Here is a 21,293-nt window from a genome sequence, read left to right on the forward strand (position 1 = left end):
AAGAAAATCAGTGTTAATAGGGAATCATATCGGATCCACCTTTGGATTTTATAGGGGAAAATGTTAATATTACTAAGGTCCAAATTAAAGTGTTTTTTTTTAAAGATAAATAAAGTATAAATGTTGATCTTATTTTTTTATTTCTAAGGGAGTACAGATGTATTTTTAAAAATAGCACACACATATCCACACTTTTCTTTCGATTCTTCTCATCTGTCCATATAACGACGTGCAGGAAATCCTTGAATAAATTCTTTGGTGAGGTCTTTGTACTCTGCTTGTGACTATGCGCTTGATAGCGATTATCTAGCAGGCAGATAGTTTTTGCACAGCAATGTTTTTAGATCATAGCTTGTTATTACTAAAGACCTGATTTGAATTGTTCTTGCTTACCCAAAGTTTTGTATAAACTGACAGTCCCAGATTCAACAGAGACAGAAGTGAACTTCACTTACACCCATGGAGAGGTCTTAGTTGGCCTTTCTTCCTGTCTCTGTGCATACTTGGTGCGTGGATGGTTTGGCAGCTCGTTGCTTGTCTCGTGGAAAATGCTGTAAACATTTCTCACATTTGACTAAAGATGGGCCTCTGGCACCTTAGGATGGCTTCTCGGCAGTTTAATCACCATCCCGGCTCCTCTACCATCTCAAGTCATGCCCTGAGCCCTCTTGCTTTTCCTTGCCTGGGGTACTGACAGGCACTGTGTTTGGACCTGTCCAAACATTAGACACCAAGGGTTTCCAGTTCATAGCTTTGCTTGAGGCCAGTGGTTATGGTGCACCCGGGTCTCTGCTCCTATTAGAGGCATTTCTTTTCTACTCACCTTCAGAAGGAGCAAGGTGTGCAAAGACCAGGTGAACTTCTGTCTGAAAAGCCAATTAAGGATCACCCTCAGTGTCCCTGCTATGATTTGGATCTTAAATGTCCCCCAAAGACCGTGAGTTAAGGTTTCCTCTACAGCCTCTGGTACCTTTAGGAACTGGGGGAACCCTAAGGAGATAGGGTCTAGAAAACTGGTTCTCAGCCTGTATGTAGGTCGTGACTCCTGGGGGGAGGGTGTTGAATGACCCTTTCACAGAGATCATCTAAGACCATCAGAAAACACAGGTATTTATGTTATGTTTCATAACAGTAACAAAATTACAGTTATGAAGTAGCAACAAAAATAATTTTATGACAGGGGGTCACCATAACATGAGAACTGTATTATAGGGTCACAGCATTAGGAGGGTTAACATCCATTGGTCTGTAAGGGAGGTAGGTCCCCTTTTTCGTGTCCTGAGAGGGATAGTGGGACCCAGGCCACCTCCTCTCTGTCACTTTCTATCCCATGTGAGGTTAGCAGTGTTGCTCTACCTTGTACCCTTCCATTGTGTTCTGCCTTGCCACCAGCCCCGAAACAGCCTGCCACTGACTAAATCCTCCGAAACCCTGAGCCATAATAAACCTTTCCTCCATCAAAATCAGTTATTATCCTGGGTATTTTGTTACAGAAAAGGAAAGCTGACCTACGTCGTCCCCAAGGGAGTTAACACCCTGTAAAACTGAAGCATTCATGGGTGTCCTGGAAGGTTATTAGATCCAACTGCAGCACAAATTGTCTTTAGAAAGCCTGGCTTCGGGCAGGCACCACTTCTCAGTTAAAAATTTAAAAATTCATCCTTCTAGAATAGCACCTGGAACTTTGAAATACAGAGATGGTCGGCTGGGTCACAGCTAAGTCACATAGTAAGGTCGGTGGTGTCAGCGGTAGGTTAAGAACTCACATCCAGATGGAGAGAAAGGCACCTAGGATTTTCATTGTATTTGCTTATGGTTTTTCCTTATAGTGAATCGCACTGTTAAAACCATCCAGTTCTTGAGATAGAACTAGAGAATGCAAAGAGAGGGATTCATTTTTAAATCAAAATTTATGAACTCGCCTTGTAACGCTTTATGATGGTTCTGCTTGAATTATCACTTCCTATTCGAGTAAAATAGAATTCAATTTTTCTGTGGATTTCTTTCTTTTCTTTTTTTTTTTCTAACATTTTTGGGGCATTATCATCCTAGGGGTGAATTAATAGATCTCCTCCAAGTGAACTGTCAAGACAGGTCCCCTCTGGGTTGGAAGTGTGATTAAAGATGCCAGTGAATTCACATCTGCAGAGCACGACAGAGTCTCCTTGAAAATGCTAGAGGAAACCATAAGTGCTTGCCCAAGTGTTTGCGTGGTGAATGCTCGGCCAGCTCGACAGACAGGAGGGAGTGTGGCTGCCTTTATGGGGCCGCTTGCCTCTTAACTACCCTGTACCTTTGAGGTGCTGGTCGCAGATTCCCAGTATGGTCAGGGATGCTTTTAGCCTTTGGACTGTGATTCAGTTGATGACACCTCAGTAAATGACAATGTAAGAGACGCTCAGTTGCAGACAGAGCCCTGTGTGGTCCACCTCCCTCTGCATCTGAAAGCCTTCCTTCTGTTTGGGGCAGCATTGTTTTGAGAGGTCAGAGTAGAGAAGAGGGCCTGAAATGCTTGGGAGTCTGTCCCCATTGCCATTTCTTCACCGGCTGCACCTGTGCTCCTGGGTGTGACCTGGGCCCCTGCAGAGGAGCTTGTGGAGGAGGGAAGGTGACAAAGGAGTCTTCAGGTTTGGTGGGTGTTTCTCAGTGTGGAGGAGTTTTCCCCGGAGCAATCAATTACCAGGTGTTTGGGAATTTTTTTTAAAATGAGTTTTAGTTTTAAGTGTGTGTGTGTGTGTGTGTGTGCATGTATGTGGTGTGCGTGTATGTTTCTGCACATGAGAGGAGGTGTCTAAGAAGGCCAGAATAGGGAATTGCATCCTCTGGAAGCTGCAGTTATAAGCAGTTGTGAGCCTCCAGCATGGGTGCTGGGGACCAAAGGCTGATCCTCTTCCAGAGCATAAACACTCCTAGCTGCTGGCTGTCTCTCCAGCCCTGTCCTGTCTCACCAGTGTCCTCCGCCCCCAACCTTTCTGTGAGTTGAACTCAAAGAAGCCAAGCGCACCTAAAATGTGGTTTTTGTTTCTATAATTTCTAATATAGCCTTTCTTTCTCTACAGAGCCCATAGGTCCCTCTCCTGCGAGCGAGTACCACGCCGGCTCATACTTCTCTGCTGAGGTCCGAGCTGACTCAAGAGCTTAGAGGATCACTGCAGCTTTGTAACCTTCAAGGTGTCCTCAGACGGAAAAAACAAAACAAAACTTATCTTTTTGAAGAGTGCTACGTTTTGCCAGTCACCTCTTGCAACTGTGTGCCAAAGGTAAGCCTGCAGATTTCTGCATCAAAGAGGCAAAAGAAGTTGGCTGTTTTTTGGAGGTTTTTTTTTTTTTTTGCCTTGAGTGCTTAATTTGCATAGCAGTTATTTGGTTTTAAAATTTTAAAGATTTTCTACTTGATGCTTATGAGTGTTTTTGTATGTCTGTGTACCACTATGTGTATGCCCTAGGGCCTGTGAAGCTCAAAAGTAGGGGTTAGATCCCCTGAAACTCCATGTGGGTGTTGGGAACTGAATCCAGGTCCTCTGCAGGAGTAGCAAGTTTTCTTAACCGGCGAGGCATCTCTCCAGCCCCCTGCATCGTAGTTATTAAACAAGTACTACAGCAGTAGGTGATGGCCCTGATCTGTTTAAATGCATTAAATTTAACCTCTGACGGGACATAGTTCAAAAACTAGGTTGTCACTGTTCTGACTTAGAGCAGGTAGTTTCGAGTGTTTAATAGAAGTGTGCAGACCAGTTCACATATCCCTCCCATGCAATGATGTTCTGGAATGTTCTCTGAATTGAGGGTGCCTGTGCACTAACTGGGGGACTGGAAGCGTACAACAGGGAGGCGAGTGGTCTTCAGCCTTGTCAAGTGCAAGTCCAGCTTGGTGCTGAGAGGGTATGTTCACATCAGAAGAGATGCAGATAAACAGTAGATTTCTAGGACTGCTTCACAAGTCTGTGTGAGCGGTGCGCTCCAGCTGTATCAGAAGGAAGTGCTGGCAGGAATTGACCTTGTGCGACCCGGACCACGGAGTCCCCACAGTGATATCGGTGGACAAAGATGAGGCTGTGTGATAAATATATGAGGGGGAGGAAGGAGAGAGAGAGGGAGGAAAGGGAGGGCAGGAGGGCGGTCCATTTGTGTGTGAGTGTGCTGGGATTGATATATTCTAGACAACCATTCTATACATGACCTGTACCCCAAGACCACGAAAATATCTTGGCCATGAGCAGTCATTTGAGGCCTTTGTTGTTCATCTGGTGTTCCCTCTGGCTGACAGAAATACCTCATGAGAAAGGTATATTGTCGTCTGTAGAGGGTTGCCTCAGAATTGCAGGGCTAGCGCCCACCCATTATCCCCCTCTTCCCACGCAAATCTCATACTGTTTCTGTTATTTAGATTGTCTTGAGATAGTCTCAAACCTAGGATTTGGTCTGTGGAGTTTGGCATAATGATTTCTGTAAATGTACCTTTATCTGGTTGGAGTTCTCTCTCATTAGGTCTGAAACGACCGCTGATGTTGTGAACGTGCTGTTTCTCCTTGATGCCTTTTTAAAACATTTGTCTGGAAATGTGTTGATGGCCTAGCTATGCCTGTTACAGTGAGTGGTATTTAGAATGCCATAATGTTGATAATGCTGTATTTCGTGAGGGTGCCCTTAGTGAAGTGCCCAGTGCGTGTCTACCTTGACGTCTTTATGGTTTCCTGTGGAGGAAGTGGCTCACTGTCCCAGATGTGTTGTCTGTCTGAGGTGGCTTCAGAATTAGGTGCTGGCCTGGAATCCAGAAATGAGTGACACTCAGGCCTTGGAACCCGATTCCCAGCCCTCCCCATGGTTGTTATCACATCACTGCCCACGGAGGGCACTGTTGAGCTTCGGTTCCCCTCCTGCCTTCACAGGGCCCTCCTGTGACTTCCCCTTGACTAGCCCGTGGGGGTAGGGAGCATCCCGATCAGAGCAGGTTTGTCCACAAACAAAACTTCTCAAACTCCAGTAGCTCATGGTCTTAGAAATGGTCACTGAGATGGAGAGCCTTATTGGATTCAAGTCGTTTGTAAATGTGGTCAGCTGTCAATCCATTTGTTCAATTTCATGGACACGTAAGTTAGAAATTAGAGCTTTTCAGATCTGGTCACCAGAATGCATGAATGAGTCATCAGGAGCAGACTGGCACTGCTTATGAGGGAGTTTTTAATGATCCGTCAGTGACAGTGACAGACTTAGAGTTTGTACTGAGCGGGGAGAGGACTGTATGAACTCCTGGTTCCGAACCAGCCTGCACACTCGGCCGGTGCAGTATGCCGGCCACCCAGTGATTTCAAGGGCTATGTTTATTTCATAAGGGATGAGATCTATACAGAAAGCATTTAATTTTGGGGTTTCGAGGCGGAGCGGTCGTGTATTAAATGCTGTGAGCATTGGCCACAGTCTAAGCCATTTAGCTATTAATGTCTTCTCACTGCCGTTCAGCAGCTGCAAAACCAGATAAAATACAGTTCCAACACCTTCCATGTGTCCTGGCTGGCTAGGGCAAGAGCTTAGGCAGGACCAGCTAGACTACATGGGCTTTATTGCTGTGGGACAATGGTTTGTACCCTATCAACTGTATTTTAATAAAATACAATTTTATTTAATAAGATGCTGATTGGCTAGTAGCCAGGCAGGAAGTAGAGGCAGGGTGACAAGAACAGCAGAATTCTGGGAAGAGGAAAGCTCATTCTGCAGTCATGACCCAGCCGCAGAGATAGCAAGATATGACTGCCTCATCAAAAAAGGTACCAAGCCACGAGGCTAATACAGACATGAATTATGGGCTAATATATATTATGAGTTAATAAGAAGCCTGAGCTAATAGGCCAATTAGTTTATAGCTAATGTAGATGTCTGTGTGATTCTTTGGGACTTAACGGCTGCAGGACCAGGCGGGACAGAAAACCTTGGTCAACACTGTACCCTGTGTCTATAACCTGTCTGTCCTTTGGGAAGGCCCAGGGATGTTGCACTGGATTCATTTTGATGGAATGAAAGGACGAGTGGGTAGAGACAAATTGTCCTGCTTGGCACGGGCCAGGCTTGGTGGCCTGAGTGGGGTGAGTCCTAGAGACACTGGTGTGTGGGGCTAGAGATGCACTTTCTGAAGTGCCAGTAGGAAGGAAGCACAATGATTGGAGAGCATCCTCAGTGTGCCAGACTACAGTGCCGTCTAGGAAGCATGGTGACTGGAATGGTCCTTCTTGGATGTGTATACCAGGTTGCTAGGCCTAAACTGGGCCTGGGCTTAGGGAGCAGTCTGGGGAGAATGGAGTCTTTGAGCTCATTTCCTGTGTTTTCCTGCCCCATGGTCTTATCCCGTTGAAGTAAAGGCACAAAATTTGGGGCACTTCTGGCCTGCCTGCTCTGGAGAATGGGGACCATGGAGATGGGATGCTCACACCCCATTTTTTGCACTCAGCTCGTTTTATTTACAGACGATCACTCAGCATTTTACTTGAGAACTGAAATTCCCTGCTGTTGGAGGTGGCTGTCCCTTAGTGGGGTGGATGCCACGAGACCTTTATGTGCTATCCTGAGAGGAGAAATACCTTCCACTGGATTTCCCCGGCTTGTCAGTGGTGGCCAGGAATATCTTGGGATGTAGATACCACCCATGCTTCTGTGTCCGTCTCCTTCCATCCTTCACAGATTCTACAATGCAGGAGAAAATAACACAGCGAGCCTGTCGGTCACCCTTGCATCCCTAAGATTACTATCCAGTAATAGGCCATTACGGAAGGAAAGTTTCACGACTTACATTCACAGTATAGTTGATTTATATAAAGGCAAATTTTTCTAAGGCTGACCATCTGTTTTTGTATTATTGCAACACAATTCTCAAGGCTGGAGGGATATCAAGAAAAGAAGCTTGTTTAGCTCACAGTTGTGGTGCTTCAACTGTGAGGGCCTTCTTCCGGGCAGAGTCTCCAGGCTGTGCATGACGTCACAGTTTGTCCTTTCTCTCTCCTTTCTCATTAAAGGCCACCAACACTCATTCATGCATGGATCTGCATCTTGATGCTTCTGTCTAATTCCAGTCATTCCTCTAAGTGTCCTAGATTAAGTTGCAGCCTCTTTAGTACCTCCTTCTTATAGCTTGTGGGGATTTCAGCACACGAACCCTGGAGGAGCCTCAGTCACATCTAAATCATAACAGTGTACGTAGAGAACGTCTTGGATTGGTCTGTTCCTTATTTTTAGCGCGGCCCTGCGTTTGTTGTTTTGGCGGTTGCTACAGTGACTTAGAAAGGCTCTTTGTCGATGAAGCTGCCTGATACGTGCTTAGGACTTTAAGACCCCAGCTGCTGCCACAGGTGCACAGCTGGAAGTGTCTGTGTGTCTGGAAGTGACTTGTTGAGTTTCTGCAGAAGCAGAGGAACCTGTGATAGTCCAGGCCACAGTCTCTGCAGCTTGGACCAGTTTCTACCTGTCCAAGGTAGTTTGCAGGGCCCAAAGAGGACCATAGCCTTTGATCCTGCAGGTTTTATACGGAGCAGGTCTGTAATAATTGATTAAATAATTGCTCAGCAGGCATTTACAGCTGCATGCAAAAAAAAAAAAGCCCTACAGCATTGCCTCCTCCATGGTTACCGTAATGGAATGGTTGCAGAACCCTGGTAGGGTCAGCGAGAGGGTTGCCCTTCTGCTGCATCTCTGGCCTCTACTGCAGATAGATCGCCTCACGTGGTAGGTAGGTAAATAGGTAAGATAAGCCTGTAAACCAAGGCCTGCTTCTGGCCTTCTTCCCCTCTTCACAGTTCTGTTAACATTCCTGACGCCCTGGAGAGGACAGTGACAACTTGCTGACCTTGAACCTGGACTCCAGGCTTGTAGGTGTCTCAGGAGGCTGGGTGTGTCCTTCCCTGCGCCAAAGCCTTTCATTTTTATGTCAGCTTCCTTTGATTTGATTTTTTTTTTTTATTCCTGCCCCCATAGGAAAATCTCCAGCTAGTAAATAGGATTTGAAGAATCCTTTTCAGAAATATGTGAAGGAAAAGAAGGGACAGTGAGAAGGAGTTGGGGAGAGGCAGGGATCCCTGTGGCAGTTTTGGAGCTGGGCCAAGGTAATTTTGCAGGCTGCTTAACCCACAGGCTTTGGTGCTTGGGGTCCTTTAGCCCACTGATTCCGACTTAGTCACACCTGCCGTGACAGGAATTATCCACAGAGACGACAGTGCCTGGTCTTCAGTAACCACTTCCTGTGTGCTAGCATGCCTCTGGTCCCTTCTGCAGGGCAGAGCTTTTCATGTTGCTTTTTAACCTTTCTGTGCGTGATCAGTAGAATGATCGTTTTCTCATGGTTGGAGTAATGATAAGACAAGCTTCCCCAGCCGTCTGTCTTCACTGATGCCCTGAACCAGAGAAACAGAAGTTTGAAAATTCAGTCTGCCTATGTCCACCTTTCTTTTTTCCTGATAGATTGATAGAAGTTGAGTAACTAAAATTCTGGTTTTTGTTCTAAATGAAAATATTTCCCTCTTATCCGAGGCTTCATTTTCTGCAGTTTTCTTTGTTAGCCATTCCCAGAAAAATAAAATTTAAGTAGAAAACTACAGAAATCATCCATTCAGTTTTCAAGTTTATGCTCAATGAGTTTTTGCTGGGCTCCAATCAGGATAGAATCATCCTTTTGTCCAGTGTGTCCATGCGGTATACCCTCCCTTGGTAGCCATTTCTGCACGAGACCAACCGTGCATTAACAGGCTTGTATATAGGACTGGGAACTATCCGTCCACGCTTTCAGGCATGTAGAGGACTGTAGGGAGGCAGCAGTCTCTCCGCTGCAAATGGTAGTGTTGCTGCTGCTGAGATTCTGAACTCAGGAAGAGTAGACAGGCTTGTGGAAAACAAAAGGTCATGTGTGTCGGGGCAGAAGTAAACATACTACTATCTGTGTCTGGGCGGAAGTAGACACTCTCCTGTTGTGTGTGTCAGGGCGGAAGTAAACACACTGCTCTGTGTGTCAGGGTGGAAGTAAACACACTCCTGTTGTGTGTGTCTGGGCGGAAGTAGACACACTCCTGTTGTGTGTGTCGGGGCGGGTGACAGGCTTTTAGCAATGGGCCCTTGGCTAGGTAACTAAAAACTGAATTGCTTTGCCAGTGTGAGGAGAGCAGATGGGATACCCCCACATGCACTTGCCCCAAGAGTACACTCTAGGAGTGAGAGGCACCTGGTGGTCTTTGTAGCCTTGGCAGTGTGGGGGTTCCTAAGTCCATGCACCTGCCCATGCCTCTGGTGGATCTCTCTACAGGAGACCAGGGAGCCTGACTTTTTAGCTTTTTCCTGTCAGGATTAATTTTCCTTTTGATTCTTTTATTTATTTTTTTTTTTCTAAACCACTGCAAATGTTTGTGGGTTCTGAGATTTAAAATGGCTATGAAAACATGAATAAACCAGACTATTGGAGATCACAGTTTAAGGGGAATGACTTTGTATGCTGTGTAGATAGTTGAGCCAAATATGAAAAGATCTTTTGGATAGAAACAAAGGGAGACCCTAGTATTTGTTTGGTGGAAGGTGCAGGCAGCAGGATGCACAAGCCACAGTCAGGAGGAACTTTCCACCTCTGTGGACGTCAAGCCAGAGGGGATATAGCAGTGGCATTCCTCCTGAGTATCTAGGCAGTTTGACTCTTCCGTGGACACGGGTGGAGGGAGTCTACGGACTTGGCATTCCATTTTTCTAATAGGCTGTCTCTTCCAGCCTTCGGTCCGGGTTCTGTTTGCAGTCACTCTCTCTGTGGTTGGTGTGTAGGCAGCAGAAGTTACCTTTACCTCCACTGATCACACAGAGGAGCACTTAAGTCCACGGGTGCTGACTTTTCATGTGCAGTAACCCCACCTCACCCCCAGCAGAGGGGACATGTTTTAAGACCTCTAAGGACACCTGGATAGAACTGACCCTCATAATCAGATCCCACCCTGTGAAAACAAGGTTTTTCATAAATACCAGTTGGGACCCTTTTGTAGGCCACCACAGAGGAGAATAAGAATGACCCCCGTAGGCTCATACATCTGAAGTTGTCAGGGAGTGGTACTCTTCGAGGAGCAGGAGGTGTGGCCTGGGGGTGGGCCTTGAGCTCTCCCATCCCTCTGTGAATCAAGATGTAGCTCTCAGTTACTGCTCTAGCACCTTGTGCTCCCCACCATGATGCTAGTGGACTAACCCTCTAAAACTGAAAGCAAGCCCCCAATTAAATGCTTTCTTTCTTTCTTTTTTTTTTTTTTTAAGAATTACCTTGCTCTTTTGTTTCTTCACAGCAATCAAATAGTGACTGAGACACACCCCAGGCTCTGTCATGTCCCTAGCCAGACCCTGCTGCCTTCAAAATTGCAATCCCTATGTCACTGTGTCCTGGTGATGAGAATTGGAACACTCGGTTCTGTGAGAGCCTGCTGGAGCTTTGGAGAACACAAGGCTCTTTTGCGGGCCAATTGTTTCCTGTCTCCTCTAGTGGTTTGCTTAATAGCATGGATATTGCTTGGGAGAAAGTGTTATTTTGACTATGTCAGGAATAACAGCTTAACAATGCTTATATAGAATACCTTATCAATCAGTTGTTTCCTCTGCCAAAAATAAATAAATAAAACTAAGAACCATCGTGTACCCGCATCAGAACTAAGTTTCAGCATGATAAAGGGGGCTGGACAACACCCACCCACCCCCAGTCGCTTATGTTTGGGCTGCTTCTCAGTAGTTTTCACAGGACCACTGTCTGTCACAGCAAGTCCTGGGCACTGGGCACTGAGGGCATTCTTAGCACATGATAGAGTCATTGTATATGGATATATGAATACAAGTTTATGCGTGTAAGTCACGTATTGGAAGGCTGGTTTAAATGTTCATTCAAATAAAGCGAGGGAGAGGTTATAGTAGTGTTTTCTAGGAAATGTCCCCAGAGGCTTGTGTGTTAGAGGCTCTGCCCCTAGCTACTGGAACTATTGGGGTGTCAGAAACTCTTGAAGGTGGGGTCTGGTTGAGATCACTGGAGGCGGACATTGGAAGGATATGCCCTGTCCTCTGCTGCCTGGCCACCATGTGATTAGGAGTCTCTCCCCTATTCCATATTCTGGCTGTTTTGAAACCACCTTGCACAGGCCCATCGTGGTTAAGCAAGCAAACGACAGACAAGAGTGGCCATGAGCAGGTATGAGGGAGGGGTCTGGATGGAACAGTTTTATGTCTTGATGGCTGCAGGAACCCACACACCGTGAGTTGACAGAACTGCTTACGCAGGACCCATTGTTGTCCTTAGCTAGGTAATGTGTAAGTTTTGGAAAAATGGGTGCTGGGTGCAAGTAATTCTGCACAGTCCTGGGGATCTGTACTTACTCCAGAGTGGAAGTTTAAGAGGTTGTTTTAAAAGTTGGGGCTGAGGAGGGGAAGGCCATCTTTTCCCCCTTGTTTCAGGAGCCTGTTGGTTGGAGTCTTAAGAATTTCCAGTTTACGTTTCTGTGAATGAGTGGCTCACAGAAAGGAGGAAACAGTACATGTGGGGATGGAACTCATACCATGACTGCAGCAGCGCTCTTGTTCCTGCCTTGAGCCCTTGCTGTGCTCATGGTTATAATCTACAAGAATTTAGATTGAACTAATGTTGCTCAAGTAAATTAAATGGAGGCCGTGTGTACTGACTACAAGAATACTACAATTCAAACTGCAATCAGCACGCGCATGCGCATGTGCATACATACACACACACGTACACACACACATACACACGAAATGAATGCAGTGTTTACTATGTTTTGACTGCTAAGTCTAACAAGCAAGGCTATAAACAATGGCTTTGCAAGCAAGGATTTGTAAGTTACGTCAGTTATTGCAAATGAGGTACCCAGATCTACCGCTCTGGGTCAGGAGACACAGGCTGTGGTCTCATCTGTTCTTTTGTTGGCTGTCGCATCTTGAGCAGTCTTGAGCAGCTCACTGGCTCGTACACCTACAGTCTCCATGTCTGTTGAGTAGCAGGCCTGACACCCCCAGAGGGGCTGCCTGGAGATGAACTCGCCGCACTGTGAGCACCTAGTGAGCTTGGTCTAGAATGTGTCCTGTAGAGAGCAGCAATAGGTTGCTGCTCTTCTTCGAAGGCTGCACCCTTGGGAAAGTCATGGTCAGTGAAATGTCATTTTGATAGAAACCTAGCTGAGCGTGACTTCATATACTCTGTCTCTCTGTGGCTTGGATTTTTCCAAACATGAGTATTATTTAACCAGATGACTAAATGAACTGGTGACTTACCTAGAGACCCTGGCCCTGATCAAGAGTCAAGTGGTCCGGAAGTTCAGAGTGGATGCTCAACGCCCATCTGACTGGTGTCCAAGAAGCTTCAGGGAATGCTGACTGACAGAGGAACACTCTCTCTGTTGCATGACTACCATACACTAGTAAACCTGTTGTATTGCTGCTAACTGAATGCTCAACTTCGCTTGGGTTTTTAACAGACATCCATGTTCCGTCCAGGAGTTCGTCCTGCACGCCACCTTGTAGTGACTGGACCCATTAGGTACCTCTTGGGTGTTGTGCCTCATACCTGTTTTAATGATCCCTGTGGTTGTAAGAGGTTGGGGATTGTGTAGAAGGCCCTTTTGCTGCATCATGCCATGTTTTTCTTTCTTATGGTTGTATGGATCCAGATGAGCTCCCTACACAGTCAGGACGCCTCGCTGTTGGCATTGACCTTGGGCACCTGTCAGGTTTCACCTCTGTCGTGATGCCTTTCTGCTTGATATGCTGCTCTGTGGGAGCGGGGCTAGATGCACAGGGACGCTCCCAGCATCTAGGTGAGGGATCCACCTCAGTTATTCCCGATCCTTCGGCCCATGGGATTTTCCCCATCTATTTATTTACTAGTTGTTTGTGTCCTTGCTTCTAAAAATTGATTCCAGCCTCTATATACACGAGGCCAAACCACATCGTCTATTTTGCTTGTGTTAATGCATTTTAAAAGGGAGCCTTGAATTCTCTAGTCCTTAGACTTTCGCTACTTCTGTATTCTGAGTCACCTGTGCGCCTGCAGGAAGATGATGGCTTCATTTGTTTACACTGCTGTAGCATACTGAGCTGTGTGACGCCACTGCCCATCTGTCCCTTTGGCTGCTGATTGGGCTGGTCCTTGTCTTTCAGCACCTCATTATTGCGGCTGTGAGCATAATTGTACACATCCCTAGGCCCTCAACACACTGAAGGTGTCTTTTCAGATTGTCAGTGGGCGTGCGACCTTGTATGCTCGGTAGGATCACTGTGACTTGCTTTCTAGCAAACCCCATTTATTCCTCAGCAAAGTGTGTGGACTCAGAAAACCCCCCAGCCTTTTCTGGTTTCCCCAGCTAGTGTTAAAGTGGGCTCTTACTGTGGTCGCAGGCAATGAATGAGTTTGAATGCTGTTTTATGTACGTTCGCCATCTGTGCTGTCTGTCTGCAGTGACTTTGTTTTGCCTGCTTTTTCTCTTGGTCTTTTCCTCTGCGTTGTGGGGCTTTTCATTACTCTTGACGCCAGCCGTTTGTCATTATAGACATTGCTTCCTAGCGGCCATTTGTAAACAAGCATACTCCATCTTTTGATCTCCAAATCCAAAATTCCTACGTGCAAATAACCCATGGCCCCACCAGGTGTGTTCAGCTTGTGGCCTGCTGATGGCTTTGCCCTAGGAGTCCTGTGGGTGTAGCCCAACATTGAGAGGTAGTCAAGGTTTGCAGCTCCCATGTGATTTACAGCCTCCTACACATAAATACATTTATAAACAATATTAAATTTTTTGGAGAATCTTTGAAATTTTTTTTAAGCTTGATTTGACCATTCCAGAGTGTGAGCTTCTGGGATGACAGCATTGTATTGTGCCGTCAGAAAGTTGGATACTCATGCTAGACCCTCTGCTGAGTTACAATAATCTCCAGTCTTTACCTGAACTGACAGCGGATAACCACTCTGTAAAAGGCAGTGCTTCTATGTGTGCTGATAGGTCTCTGACTACTTTTCCTGTTGTTTCATTGTTCCACAGCTCTTCTGTAAACCATAGAGTTGGTAAGGATCGATGCAAGTGTTTATTTTAGATGCTAGAATTTTATCAAAAGTATGTATATTATTTTTGTACCAGGAAGACACTGAGTTTCATTCATGCCTTGGGCATAACGTGTGCTTTATTAATCTTTAACCGTTTTTTTTTTCTTTCTAAATCTATACCATGATAATTGCTTGCTGGAGAACCTGGGGAGTGGCCTGTGAGTTGTAGGAGGGATAGAAATGGGGTTAGGGATCTCTATAAGGCCTGGAGAGTTGAAGCAGAGCTGCAGGGCTTTGCCTTGGAGGGATTGAAAAGTGATTAGCTTCAAGGCACAGTTTCAAGGCCAGCCTGTGTGCTGGGGTTTGTTGTGTGGCTGGGAAGAGAAAGGAGTAGGGGATGGGAGTATGGGAGTCTCAGATCTTTGGTCTGACACCAGGTGAATGGTTATATGGCATTTCATTTACCAGGTTGGCAATCACTGGGCAAACAACTCTGGAATTTTTGTTGCTTGTTACATTGATTTTTCTTTTGTTTGAGTGGGAGAATCGGAATGGAAGGTCATTTTACAGAGCTCCTGACTGACACTCCTCAAAGCAGGGATGTCTTGTTATTGTCACGGTCAGGAGGCACCTAAGCAGCTGAGAGGCCTAATCTAGGATCCTTGATAGGATGGGAAAACAGAACTAGGACATTGGGGAGAAACTATCAGTATAAAATGTTCGTTTTTATTGAGATAATTATGTCTTCGTAATCCTTTTAAGAATGCAGTGAGACGATCCAAAGGAGGAACAGAAGGAGAGTGAGCACGAGCAAGGAACTCAGGACTGCGAGGGGTGCACCCACACACTGAGGCAATGGGGATGTTCTATCGGGAACTCACCAAGGCCAGCTGGCCAGGGACTGAAAAAGCATGGGACAAAACCGGTCTCGCTGAACATAATGGACAATGAGGACTACTGAGAACTGAAGAACAATGGCAATGGGTTCTTGATCCTATTGCACGTAATGGCTTTGTGGGAGCCCAGGTAGTTTGGATGCTCACCTTAATAGACCTGGATGGAGGTGGGTGGTCCTTGGACCTCCCACAGGGCAGAGAAACCTGCTTGCTCTTTGGGCTGAGGAGGAAGGAAGACTTGATTGGGGGAGGGGGAGGGAATGGGAGGTGGTGGTGGGGAAGAGGCAGAAATCTTTAATAATTAAATAAATTAATTAATAAAAAAAGAATTATAAGAAAAAAAACACAATAAGCTGAAAAGAAAAAAAAAGAATGCAGTGAGAAGATTCATAAAAGGATTTTGGGAGTGCCTCACACCTAGTAGGATGGCTGCTGTTGGAAATAAATGTTGGCAATGAGAAGATATTGAACCTTTGTGTTTCATGGGGGGAGATCCTGTTGCTCTGGAAGCAGAGAGATGGGAATGGAAGCCCCATCACTAGTGGGAAGCTCTCACGGCCTTTTGAAGGATGGAGGACAGTGGAGACACTTGGGTGTGTCTCTGGGGAGATGCTGGGTGTTGACCTGTCCTAGGTGCTACGTGCCTCTGGCTGCTATTTTAGCTCTCTGTTTTAGCAGTAATAGCTTGGTTTTGTGAAGTATGGCGTGGCAGATACTCTGGGTAACTGGAAATCCCCTAGACATAGGCTTGTCATTGGTATTAGCCACAGTGGAAACACTGGGAGAAGGGAGCTGAAGGAGTCCCAAGACGTGTTGGGACCCACTGAACAAGCCTGAGAACCTGAGTTCAGAACCTAGCACCCATGCAGATGCTGGCTTTGGTGATGCACATGTGGTCTCCCTGGAGACTTAACAGATGCCAGGAGCTCACTAACCAGTCATTGAGCTCCTGGTCCAGTGAGAGACGGCGTTTCAGACAATTAGCTAGAGAGTAATTGAGAAAAACAACCTGTGTTGACTCCTGGCCCCGGCAAACCGTATGTGGGAGAGTTAACCTACACATACACGAGTGTACGTACACATACATGCATGAACCACACACAGGAAGCCAAGAAGGAAAAAGAAGTGGCAGTCAGGAATCATCAGTCACCTTCCCTCAAAAGCCACCCGCTCTGATGGCTTTCCGACCAGGCTGGCTCACAAACCCTGCTGGAGAGAAGTATCTTAGAAGGGGTCACACTGGTGACTGTGACGGAAAAACTATGAAAGACAGGGACCTCACAGGCTATCATCCAACAAAGCCAGAAAACAAACCACAGAAAGAGCCTCTCCACGATATCCCACCGAGGCAAGCTGGCTTCTTCCGCCCTGTACCATCCAGCTTGAGCCTACCCATCAGGAGACTTTGGCTCTCTCTAATAAAATATTAAAAACACAAATCCTGTCCCGCGTCATCCCCAGGAGATCAGGGCCTAGTGTTTCTTCCTAAGTAATTCTGCCTGCTCATTTATCAAAAGAAAATTGAATTCGGCTCTTGCTTATGAGCATCCATCTTCCCCCTGGGATTTATTCTTCAGAGCGACAGCAAGATTCGACTTCCAAGTCTCACTAGCAGGCAGTGAGAATAGTACAGAGCGGACCCTCTGGTGGACTTGAACCCAAGGTCCTCTGCTCTCTGACTTGTGGACTTGGGTGAATTACTGAACCCCCACCACCACCAGCCCCTTTTCATCACTTCTGAATGCATATGTAGATAACATTTATTTCAAAGGGTCCTCATGAACATTTGCTGCCTTCCTCTGTGTGAAGCACCATGCCGGGGGGGGGGGGGGGGTCTCAGTTGACTGTCACCATGCACGCCTTGACCATGCAGGTGATGCCAGGTACTCACTGCGGCTGTACATGGAAATGTCTGTTGTAAATGTTCTCTTTTATGTGTGGTGTACTTTTCTGTTCTAGGGAGGTGGTAAGACCTTGTCTATTGTCACGGCGTAATTAGCTTAGTAAGAGTTGGAACAGCCACTAGGTCCCATATTGTGTTGGAGGTAGGACTGAAGTGTATTAGCTGTAATTAGTGACCCTGCTGCAGAAAGCCACCAACTGGCCTTTCTGTTCCCCGACAGGAGACCACAGGCCCTGCCAAGTGCTGTCAGATGAGTTGGCATTTGGCAAGTCCATCTATACACAACTTTGGGAGGTTAATCAAGAGTTTTAGTTGCCTCTAAGACCCATTCATGAGTCAGTCACTTTAATGCAAATGGGCTTTTTTCACAGACCATGCATGGAGGACCAGGAACACTGCAGTAAATGGGGGAGAACAAAGGAAGCTCCCCTTTCCAAAGCAAAGACTCCCCACTGAGGTTGGTTTCCTGTTGCTGTGGGAGCGCATGCCACAGTGCAAATGCCCTAAAATAGCATCTCCTCAGAATCCCAGTACAAGCCTCATTGGGTGAAAACCAGGATGTCATCAAGGGCTGCTCTCCTGGAGGCTCTAGAACTGTCTTTTCCAGTGTCTGGAGACTGCTTCATCTCTTGGCTGCAGCATAGCGTCTTTAAATCTCTCTCTGACTTTCCTGCTCTTAGTGAGGATGGTTGTGGCTATCTAGATCATCTCCCTGTCTCACAGGGAGCAGACAGAGTTAGTGATCTTGCCTCCTGTTGGCCATGCAATTCAACAGATCCAGAGTTGCACGTGTTAGGATGCTTACCTCGTCTTCCAAAGCCTGCATTGAGTGAGTTTTCAGGAGCTGACCAGGTGCAGTCCTCTGCCACCCCCGGCATGAGAGATTACACAAAATAAGGAGTTCCAGAGGCCCTCCGTGAAGTTGTTATATGATTTGAATAATTCAGACTATGTTGAATATTGGCATTGGGGTGACATCTGTCTCCATTTGGTCTTACCCTCCACCCTACCCTCTCTCTCAGTCATTTACTTGCTCACAGGCACAAAATGCATTTCCCCAAAGTTTCAAATCAGCATCCAATAAAGTGTTAGACTTGTTTTGCCCTCCTGCCCATCTATGTGTATGTTTTGGTTTTTGTTTGTGAAATCCTTATGTCTTCAATTTCACGTTTAGATTGGCTCAGTTATATTAATCTCATTAAGATCTTTATTAATCATTAAAACAAACTAAGTCAATGTTATTATTCTTTTTAAATAATGTTTTTCTACTTTGAGATTTTCATATAACATGTTTGGGTTGTAGTCACACATACTCCAGCCATTCTCTCCATCCTCCCATCCCTTTTCACCCAACTTTAAGGTTTCCTCCTCCTCTTTCTCCTCTTTCTCCTCTTTCTTCTTTTCCTTCTTCTTCCTTCTTTCCCTCCTCCCCTTTACCCATGGATTCCAGTTTGTGTTGCCCAACAGATTTGGGAGCTATCATCCAAAGTGGGGATATTGGCTCTGTAGCCAAACAAACCATTCCATCTCTTATGCTCAGTCTCCTAAAAGATGCTGCTCAGAATGGTGTCTATTCTGTGGGTTAAATGATGGATTTACTTCCCATAGCAGGGCTTCTCAAACTCTTCCATTTACAGTCCCATGCCACTGGAGAGCAAGTTTGCATGCAAATGGCCTTCTTTATTTTTCACAGAAAGCATTAAACCTCTACTTAATATGTAGTTCTACAGGACAAGGATCATCTTCAACATTTTTCCAAGTTGATTGATAGTTTTATTGTATGCTCCACATACCTTGTACAAAATAGCAGAAGTGTGTCATAGGGCCAAGTCTGAAATGGCTGGAAAGTTTATTGCGATTACCAAGCCTGAGTTTATTGCCAGTGTTTCATGACGCTCAAGTTAGTGACTCCGCATTTTAAAAACTAAGCATTCTAACATTATACAGCCCTACGACCCAAAGTATACTAATTTGGAACTTCCATGCAGAGAGGGCTGACAGCAGGAAGGATCCCCCTCCCCATAATTAAACCATTCTGTTTCCCTAAAAAGGTTCTGTACAGACAGGACGAATATCTCAGTTCGGTGGAGCTGAGACATCTGGGCAGCCTTGACTGGGTTTATGTGGCGCATTCCATGCGCAGAGCCGAGGCTGCAGGGAGTTTGAGTGTACCACCTCAGGCTAGTCCCTGCTGGATTCTGAATTACTTCTTGGTTGCACATTCAGAAACCTTTTACTGTTGCCAAATGTGTCATGAAGGGTTTCTGCAACCCTCCTAGGTTCCCAACTGATGGCTTAAAGAACCTGAGTCCTACGTGGAACACTCTGACTTTCTTGTTTTCATGCCCAGAGATTTGACCCAAGGAGTCTCCCTGAGACATTTCTGCCTCAGTTTTCTGTGTCTTGTTTCCTTTTAAAAGCCTGTGAAAATCACTTGAGAGTTATGCAGGAGTGAGGTGGAGGTGCAGGTGGAGAGGGGAAGGGTGTCTTGGTACCTGGCCCTTTCCTGGAGGCTCAGATACAGTTGCCAGAAGAAGGGCTCAGGAAGCAACCACCTCCCACAAGGGAGAAAAGATTTATTTGGCTTCCTCTTCAGAGGAGCATGGTCTATCATGACAGGGAAGCTAAGGCAGCAGCTTGGTTTGTGGCCTGACCTGGAAGGAGGGAGGACAGTGCTAGGGCCTGGCTGCCTTTCTCCTCCTTCTCACTGTGATCAGTCCAGGAGCCCATGGATTGTGGGCACCCGAATTCAAGGTAGATCTTCCCTCAACTAAGCCTCTTTGGAAAAACAGGAATATCCCCAACACCTCCCTGTGCTTCATTAACGCCCTAAAGGATTTTTAGTCCAGTCAGGTTGACAGTTTAACCACCACAAGTTTATCCCTTATCAACTTGACACCCAAACAGCACTTAAACTGTAACATTTTACTCTCCCCAACCCCCAACTCTGGCCCCCTAGGCTCATGGCCATGTTTCAATGCAAAATGCCTTCATTCCAGCTTTGAAGTCATCATGGTCTTAGTTCAATGCCGTTCAAAGACCCAAAGTTTCTTCTAAGACCTGAGACAAATCTTAGGCATGAACTTCTATAAGATAAAAGAACAAAGTTAAAAATTTTCAATATCTGATATCACAGAGCAGGGCATAAGAATTGGGACATAGCAAGGAGAGATGCCACCAAAACAAGGCTGACACCCAGCCAGACAAACGCCAAGTCTTGCACCTCCATGTCTAGCATATGGGGCCTGCAGCATATGTGGCTTTTCTCTCGGTTAGCTGCACCGGGTGCCTGCTGCATTCCTGACCCAATGCGGCATGTTTCCAGCCTCTCCCATCTCCTGTGCTGTGACTTAGCAGGAAGCTGTGTTTTTATAAGTCTTCATGCTTTCAGCATGCACCAGAATGAATGCGGCCAGCTCCTCCCCCTTGCTACCGTGGATGCAGAAGGCCATTCGGTAGAGAGCTTTGGTTGGCTGGGTATCAACTGATTTAAATGGTGATCTGTTCCTGTTTTAAATAGTTTGGGAAATTATGTAAGTTAGCAGCAAACCTGGTGTGGCATCCCCTCTGAGCCTCATTTCTATTCCTGCTATTGTCCTTGTCCTTGACCTTAAAAAAGACGTCTGCCTTGATGATTTTCATAGGTCTTATCTGACAGAGAAAATCACATGTGTGAGCTACAAGACAAGAACTAGAGGTCCTCTCCTTGTAGGTCTCTAGCTCTGAGAAGAACTTCGTGTGCTCCACCCTCTTGGACATTGTATGGCTTGCAAGCATTTTCTTCTTCCCAAATTATTTTTAAAAAATATTTTTTATTGATTTTATTGAACTATACATTTTTCTTTGCTCCCCTTCCTTCTTCCTCCCCCACCTTCCTCCATGGTCCCCATGCTTCCAGGAGATCTGGTCTTTTTCTACTTCTCATGTAGATTAGATCCATGTATGTCTCTCTTAGGGTCCTCATTATTGTCTGGGTTCTCTGGGATTATGAATTGTAGGCTGGTTTTCTTTGCTTTATGTCCAAAAGCCACTTATGAGTGAGTACATATGATGTTTGTCTTTCTGGGTCTGGGTTACCTCACTCAATATGATGTTTTCTAGCTCCATCCATTTGCCTGCAAATCTCAAGATGTCATTATATTTTTCTGCTGTGTAGTACTCCATTGTGTAAATGTACCACATTTTCCTTATCCATTCTTTGGCCGAGGAGCATTTAGGTTGTTTCCAGGTTTTGGCTATGACAGTGCTGCTGTGAATGTAGTTGAGCACATGTCCTTGTGGCACGATTGAGCATCCTTTGGATATATACCCAAAAGTGGTATTGCTTGGACTTGAGGTAGGTTGTTTCCTAATTTTCTGTGAAATTGTCATACTGATGCAAGGGGGCTGTACCAGCTTGCACTCCCACCAGCAATGCAGAAGTGTTTCCTTTACCCCATAACCTCTCCAGCATAAGTTGTCATAG

General features: G+C 45.9%; 1 protein-coding gene across 1 annotated transcript in view; it reads left to right on the forward strand.

Annotated features, from left to right (window-relative positions):
* Window positions 1–21,293, forward strand: part of Nck2 (NCK adaptor protein 2) — a 116,628-nt gene that overhangs the window by 63,004 nt on the left and 32,331 nt on the right. The window contains exon 2 of the mRNA XM_057751949.1: window positions 3,060–3,260. The gene's annotated coding sequence lies outside the window, so the exon portion shown is untranslated. The remainder of the gene's footprint in view (window positions 1–3,059; window positions 3,261–21,293) is intronic.

The sequence above is a fragment of the Chionomys nivalis genome, chromosome 19 (assembly GCF_950005125.1).
Source record: "Chionomys nivalis chromosome 19, mChiNiv1.1, whole genome shotgun sequence".
NCBI classification, from domain to species: Eukaryota; Metazoa; Chordata; class Mammalia; order Rodentia; family Cricetidae; genus Chionomys; species Chionomys nivalis.